Source organism: Salvelinus sp. IW2-2015, unplaced genomic scaffold (genome assembly GCF_002910315.2).
Source record: "Salvelinus sp. IW2-2015 unplaced genomic scaffold, ASM291031v2 Un_scaffold6421, whole genome shotgun sequence".
NCBI lineage: Eukaryota > Metazoa > Chordata > Actinopteri > Salmoniformes > Salmonidae > Salvelinus > Salvelinus sp. IW2-2015.
In genome coordinates, this window is record NW_019947683.1 from 12,533 (window position 1) to 20,403 (window position 7,871).

General features: G+C 43.6%; 2 long non-coding RNA genes across 3 annotated transcripts; one reads left to right on the top strand and one right to left on the bottom strand.

The window, feature by feature from the left end:
• Positions 1-772: 772 nt before the first annotated feature.
• LOC112078877 (uncharacterized) lies at positions 773-3,832 on the top strand. The gene is made up of 3 exons (XR_002895802.2): positions 773-941; positions 1,723-1,782; positions 2,572-3,832. It is a non-coding gene; the product is annotated as an uncharacterized lncRNA (long non-coding RNA).
• A 3,689-nt stretch (positions 3,833-7,521) lies between these two features.
• LOC139026938 (uncharacterized) lies at positions 7,522-7,806 on the bottom strand. Of its 2 annotated transcripts, none has more exons than XR_011478934.1 (3): positions 7,780-7,806; positions 7,651-7,746; positions 7,522-7,588 (listed from the first exon to the last, which is right to left on the bottom strand). It is a non-coding gene; the product is annotated as an uncharacterized lncRNA (long non-coding RNA). The 2 variants fall into 2 exon arrangements; XR_011478935.1 differs by having other exon boundaries at positions 7,588-7,617.
• Positions 7,807-7,871: the final 65 nt, after the last annotated feature.

Consider the following 7,871-nt stretch of genomic DNA (forward strand, 5'->3'; position numbering starts at 1 on the left):
TGATGCCAGTTCCAAGGCTGTTGTGGCAAAAATAACAGAGAGAAAGATAGAATCATGTGGTGTTCGAATGTCTAAGTCAAGAGGAATTCAGCAACTCTTGGAGAATGGTGGAAGTTAATCAAAGTGCTTTATTGTTGAGTCAAAAGCAATGTGTTTTTGGCCCATTTTAGCTTTTCATCAGGGTTTCAGGTCAATGATCTTAATTTAGTTTGCACTAGATTGTGGAGTTGGATTGACATTTAAAGTCTGGAGCTCTGGATCTTCTGCCAGATTGTCCTTACTTTACTGCTTAACACCTGTTTCCAACAGCTTATAAGTCCGTTAAACCCAGCCCTTTGTTTCCCACAGTGTTTTAAAAGTTTACCTCTTAAACCCAGCCCCTGTTTCCCCATGCAGGTCGTCTTTAATAGTTACCTCAAACCAGCCCCTTTTGTTTCCCCAGCAGGTCTTAAGTTTACCTCTAAACCAGCCCGCTTTGTTTCCCACAGGGTTTAAAGTTTACCTCTTAAACCAGCCCCTTTGTTTCCCCAGCAGGTCTTTAAAAGTTTACTCTCTAAACCCCAAGCCCCTTATGTAAATTCCCAGCAGGTCAGTTCGATGAAGTTTCCTCTGAAACCAGCCGCCTTGGTTTCCCCAGCAGGTCTTTAAAGTTACCTCTTACCCAGCCGCCTTTGGTTTCCCACGCGATCCCAACGCTTGTTTCAGCAGGTCTTTAAAGTTTACCTCTAAACCCAGCCCCCTTTGTTTCCCAGCAGGTAATTTAAAGTTACCTCTAAACCCAGCCCCTTGTTTCCCCAGCAGGTCTTTAAAGTTTACCTCTAAACCAGCCCCTTTGTTTCCCCAGCAGGTCTTTAAAGTTTACCTCTAAACCAGCCCCTTTGTTTCCCCAGGTCTTTAAAGGTGAATTTCAGCTACCTGAGTTTCTAAGAGAACATTCTCAGGTACAGTAGCTATTCTGCCTGTAGTTCTATTCTGCAGCTTTTATTTCCAAAATTCAACTCAAACATTTTTATTACCTTCTTTTTGATTGATTTAGTTGCACCCATCGTCTTATCTATATTAGTGGCAAAATAGTGGCCGCTGTTCGTTGGAAATCTGTTTACACAATTTTACATCTGCTTCTTTTAGTTTTTATATTGTTGGTCATAATGACATTCTGCGTATGCTTTGCCTCGCTGTCTGCTGTGCTGTAGTCTGACTGTTGTTCTCCGGTCTCATTTCTCACCTTGTGTTCATATTTTTGGAATGCGTCCTCCCCACATTAGCGGTTAGCGCCCTCTCCTTATTTTCTGTCTCGTGTTTTCTCTTTGTCACCAGACTGATGTGTTCTGTCGGAAGGAAGAGTACCACTGCCACCATGTGGCAGCAAGCACACATTACAAGCAGCCAGCAACACATTGCATGTGAACACTGATTGTTTTGTGTGTGTGTGTGTGTGTGTGTGTGTGTGTGTGTGTGTGTGTGTGTGTGTGTGTGTGTGTGTGTGTGTGTGTGTGATGTGTTGTGTGTTGTGTGTGTGGTAAGCAGAGCCATGACGGATTTTACTTCTTTCAACAGTTCATACTTTTTGCCACAAATGATTGATTTCCAACACATTCCCACTCTGATCGGGTTTTATCTCCTCCCGTAATGAAAACATCCCTTCTCCTCTAGTCCCAGACGAGAGGATTCCCATAATGCCTACAAGTCTGACAAAAGTCTTCCTTCTTCTCTCCCCTCCAGCTTCAGAAGACTCCAGAAAAACCAACCCCAGTTAGGAGGAGCAGCCAACACGCCACACAGGTGGGTAGTTATAAGCCAACACAGGTGGTGTAGTATAAGCCAATCACAGGGTTGGTGTAGTAGAAGCCAATCACAGGTGGTGTAGTAGAAGCCAATCACAGGTGGTGTAGTAGAAGCCAATCACAGGTGGTGTAGTAGAAGCCAATCACAGGTGGTGTAGTAGAAAAGCCAATCAAGGTGGTGTAGTAGAAGCCAATCACAGGTGGTGTAGTAGAAGCCAATCACAGGTGGTGTAGTAGATGCCAATCACCGGTGGTGTAGTATACGCCAATCACCGGTGGTGTAGTATAAGCCAATCACCGGTGGGGTAGTATAAGCCAATCACCGGTGGGGTAGTATAAGCCAATCACCGGTGGGGTAGTATAAGCCAATCACCGGTGGGGTAGTATAAGCCAATCACAGGTGGTATAGTATAAGCCAATCACAGGTGGTGTAGTATGAGCCAATCACAGGTGGGGTAGTATAAGCCAATCACAGGTGGGGTAGTATAAGCCAATCACAGGTGGTGTAGTATAAGCCAATCACAGGTGGTATAGTATAAGCCAATCACAGGTGGTATAGTATAAGCCAATCGCAAGTTGGTTCCCAAATGGCACCCTAGTTCCTAAATAGGTCCTAATCAAAAGTAGTGCACTAGAAAGGGAATAGGGATCTGGTCAAAAGTAGTGCACTAAAGAGGGAATAGGGTGCCATTTGGGATACATACACAACCTTTCTGGTAGTTTCCGTTGATTGTGAAATACAGTGTTTGAGTGAGACCTCTAACGACGTATATTCTGTGTGTTTCAGACAAGACGAGGCACCGATGGACAGACATCCAATAGACTCACCACCACTTTTTGGGGACCTCAGTACTCTTCCATGGACACACACACAAACACATACGCTATATATACAAAAGTATGTGGACATCGTTTCAAATTAGTGGATTCTGCTATTTCAGCCACACCCGTTGCTGACAGGTGTATAAAATCGAGCACACAGCCATGCAATCTCCATAGACAAACAMTGGCAGTAGAATGGCCCCGAACTGAAGAGCTCAGTGACTTTCAACGTGGCATTGTTATAGGATGCCACTTTTCTTAAATTTCTGCCCTGCTTAGAGCTGCCCCGGTCAACTGTAAGTGCTGTTATTATGACGTGGAACCGTCTTGGAGCATCAACGTCACAGCCACGAAATGGTAGGCCACACAAGGTCACAGAACTGGACCGCCGAGTGCTGAAGCGCGTAAAAATCGTTGCAACACTCACTCACGAGCCCCTGGAAGTAACGTCAGCACGAGAACCGTTCGTCAGAGGAGCTTCATGAAACGGGTTTCCGTGGCAGAGGAGCCGCACACAAGCCTAAGATCACCATGCGCAATGCCAAGCGTCGGCTGGAYTGGTGTAAAGGTCGCTGCCATTGGACTCTGGAGCAGTGGACCAACTTCATATTAACGCCCGTGATTTTGGAATGAGATGTTCTACGAGCCGGTGTCCACATACTTCTGATCATAGTGTATCACATCATGACTGGATATAACCGTTTTCCACACTGGCTTTGTGGAGAACTCTCTTGGCCTTTTGATGTTCGCACTGTAAACAAATGATGCATTTGTCACAAAATGGTGACCAGAGAATGTCAATGTTACTATCTTTCTTGTCGAGGGTTGCAACATTTCCCCAATTTCCTAGATTTTCCAAAAAATCCCAGTTGGGAATGTTCCTGAGATCCTACAACCACGATTTCTGTAAAARCATGGAAATTTTMGGAAAGTTACCAGAATTTTCCGGATTTTTTTTTCTTCTTTTAAATGATTTCTCCTGGCTATATATATAAATATATATATATATAAATCTGTGATTCTGTTGTAAGAAAATACAGTGGACTTAAACATAAAAAAAAGTGAGTAATGTATTTATGGATGACATTTTGCTTTTTGAAGATGCAATATCTATTTTAATGTTTTAATGTTTGTTTTTCATGGCTTTCTATAGTGCAATTCCATGGGTACTGATGTACAAGATCTGTTTTTAAGTATTGACAGTGATAAAGATGGCATTTTGTAAACCGGTTGTTCAGTGTGTGTTTTTGTGAATGATATTGTGAAAGAGGTATGGCCGTAAGCCACAGCCATGGAGAGAGAGAGAGAAAATAAGAGAAGGTTTCATGTGAGGAAAAAACGAGACCAACTAACTTAAGAAATATAAATTCTTAAAAGGGGAAGTTCAGAATTTTTACAACTTGATGTTCGATTGGTTCTCACTCTGAAAGTAGCCTATGGGCCACTGTAATCTATGGTTAGGTTTTCTGTAAACAGCCGCTACAAACTTCAGATAACTTTAGCAATAGCTAGCTTAAAATCAATAGAAGTGGTTGGGGCAACCTAGTAGGGGGAGGATGAGAAAGCACTCTGGTCAAAAGTAGTCCACTATAAAAGGGAATAGGATGCGATTTTGGGATGTACCTGTTTCAAATGAGTTACAATAGACATGGTCACCTCCCAGTTATTAAAATGTTTTAATAATAAGGATTAAACTGTGTTTAGTAATACATTACATTCAAGGCAAAAGATACATCCTTTTACATACAATACCTAATCTTGCAATTCAAATGGTTGGCTTTTCAAAACAAAATAAATATATAATTTTGAAATGAATTCTTATTTCTTCTTATTATTCACCATCAGTGCACAACATTGAGAGAACATAACAGTCAACAAAGTATAACCAGCATTCAATTATACACAGTAACCAGGATTGTTATACACATCAATCTGCATTCTCAAATACACGCTGCTCTAAAACCCAAAACGTATAAAATAGACTTTAAAATACGTTATATCCTTATACTGTCCTCATAGAAATATTGGGCTTTTTTTGGCGGGGTTTGTTTACTTATTTACAGCAGTCATTATAGATGTGAGAGATTACATTGATACTCAAAACAGAAATTGCACAGTAGTTATAATGTAGAATTAAACGGCGTGGTTTAAAAAAAAAAAAATTCACACCTAATAAACAGTCTTTGCGATATGGTATGAAATTGCACCTTGTCATCATACCTCAGGGGCACAAGCTGTTTTGAGGCTTTGGTACACATGGTCCTGATTGGAAGAAAATAGCTCTCCTAAGGGCCTCAAATCTAGCCTGGTTCAACCAGACTGAAACGCTGCACTTCAACATTGTAACAGCAGTGAAATATCACAAAATCAGTTATGATTCCAGGCTACTAAACTTTCCCCTCCTTCACACTGCAATCATAAACTACCACGTGTGTAGTGACATCTACTGTACGCGAACCCTGTGTGTTTCAAATGGACCCCCATTCCCTTTTACCAGTGGTTCTCAACTAGGGCTACTTGGCCTATTCACAGGGGGTACAGTACTTGAATTCTCATGAGCCCATAGGCTTACTGGTGAAATACACATAAAGTAGGTAGGTGCTTCAGGGATACTCTGGGCAGAAGAAAATGTATTTGCTGGTACAGTAACGAAAAAAAGGTTGAGAACCAGGGCTCTGGTCAAAAGTAGTGCACTAGTCATGGGTTGCACTTCCGTCACTCGGTCGCGTCGTTGCCGTTCTACAGATGCCCCGACATATTGTTTTCTGACCGATGGCTAATGCTCAGTCTGAAAGGGGGCTTATGACTGTTAAGTCAAATTTACACTGTAGTGGCCTGGAAACACGATGACGTTGCTAAAGTAGACAAARAATTTCTATAATACAACTTTGCATCAGTATGATGTCAAGTTGACTTTAGAGATGGCAATGTTGCCATGAGCTAGCAAAGTTGGTCCGAAATAGCTAGCAATGCTAACGTTAGCTAGCAAAAAATGTTGGTGCTCTCCCCTCAAAATTAGCTAGCTAGCTAAAGATATACTGTATCTAAAGTCAATCTGGTGACATGACAATGATGACAAAAAAGCTTGTCCTACTAATTATTTGCCTCCTTTTGAAATGCAATCGTGTTTCCAAGCTACCGTAATGAACGTCAGAATAGATCCTCATCGACACCCATTGTGACTGCCTTGAGTAGAACGCTCAGCTGGGCATCACTGCTAAAAAACGGACTTTGAAAAACAAAACAAAATGTGCAACCCATGAATAAAGGGAATTAAGGTTCCATTTTTGAAACATTCCACACTCCACACTACTATCYCCCTGTAATGGGCGCTCTCCATTCCCAAGAAGCTGATTTCTTCACAACACCTCGGGATTGGGGAAGACTGGGCAGTGTGCTCACTGTAGGAAACAACTCCATGACAGCCATTTTGGAAATAAGAGTGCAGGTTATTATTTGAAGCTACTGGAGACTAGTAAGGATGTCAATGTCCCAAATGGCACCCTATGGGGCCCTGGTCAAAAGTAGTGCACTATATAGGGAATAGGGTGTTGAGCCCTGGTCAAAGTAGTGCACTATACAGGGAATAGGGTGCTATTTAAGACATAAAGTCTCACCTCATACAGGAGTATCATAATCATTTAAAAATCAGATTATGATTTTTTTTTTTTTGTGCTATCATTATTTGACTCAATTTCACTTGGGTCATGTTCATTGGTCAGTCGTGGTCAATAGTGCACAACGTAGAATGGAATATCGACAGGGGAAGGAACAGTCTATATGCCAATCAACGAAGGCCACCCCCCCCCCGAAGGAGAGCTGTGTTGGCCACTACTGGGGAAGTGGTGGGGGCATTGATGGGGACTGGACCAACAAGGGCAACACTCACAACAAAGTGGATCAGGCTGGAATATACAGTACACTGGTATATAATAAAGGCAACATCTGAGGAATTTAAGAAAATAACGAACCATAAAGCAAGGTTATAGGGAGAGGAACATTCTAAGGGAAGAGAGGGTTATTAACCAATCAAAACAGGACCACAAGACAAAGTTTCAAGGCTGATGTGTGTATAGTTATATAAATACTTAATGAAAAGGTCTGAAAGTTGGCACAGTCAATTTGGTCACAGACGAAGGCTTCTTCTTCGTGGCTTCTTAACTCTTCTGCTCCTCTGTAAGGGGAATCCATAATAGCCTGTGTGAGTGGCTAGGGCCCTCTAGAGGCCTATACTGGTAGTGCACAGAGCACCCTGGTATTAAACACTGTACTGTACCCAGTCTCTGTGCTACTGGCTTACTTGGTCATTCACACTCTAAAGTTGTGTCACTAAAGCAAAGTCATACTTGATGAAGTCACACATATATCACATGTCGCAATTAGCCCATCGTCCGAATCAACACTGAGAGGAATCTCAATCTCTGATTGGTAACAAATACTCTGGGTTTCTGTGATGGAGAGTTCAGGGGTCTCTGGTCTCTGTGATGGAGAGGTTAGGGGGTCTCTGGTCTCTGTGGTGGAGAGGTCAGGGGGTCTCTGGTCTCTGTGATGGAGAGGTCAGGGGGTCTCTGGTCTCTGTGATGGAGAGGTCAGGAGGTCTCTGGTCTCTGTGATGGAGAGGTCAGGGGGTGAGGTGTCTGCATGCTCGTTAGTTTGATCACACTGTGACTTCCTCATCTTATCATTCTCCACTAAAACTCCACCCCCTGACCTCTCCACCACAGAGACCAGAGACCCCCTGACCTATCCACACAGAGACCAGAGACCCCTGACCTATCCACCACAGAGACCAGAGACCCCCTGACCTCTCCACCACAGAGACCAGAGACCTCCTGACCTCTCCACCACAGAGACCAGAGACCTCCTGACCTCTCCATCACAGAGACCAGAGACCCCTGAGCTCTCCACCACAGAGACCAGAGACCTCCTGACCTCTCCACCACAGAGACCCCCCTGACCTCTCCATCACAGAGACCAGAGACCTGACCTCTCCACCACAGAGACCAGAGACCTCCTGACCTCTCCATCACAGAGAACCAGAGACCCCCTGACCTCTCCATCACAGAGACCAGAGACCTCCTGACCTCTCCACCACAGAGACCAGAGACCCCCTGACCTCTCCATCACAGAGACCAGAGACCTCCCAGACCTCTCTATCACAGAGACCAGAGACCCCCTGACCTCTCCACCACAGAGACCAGAGACCCCTGACTCTCCACCACAGAGACCAGAGACCCCTGACCTCTCCATCACAGAGACCAGATA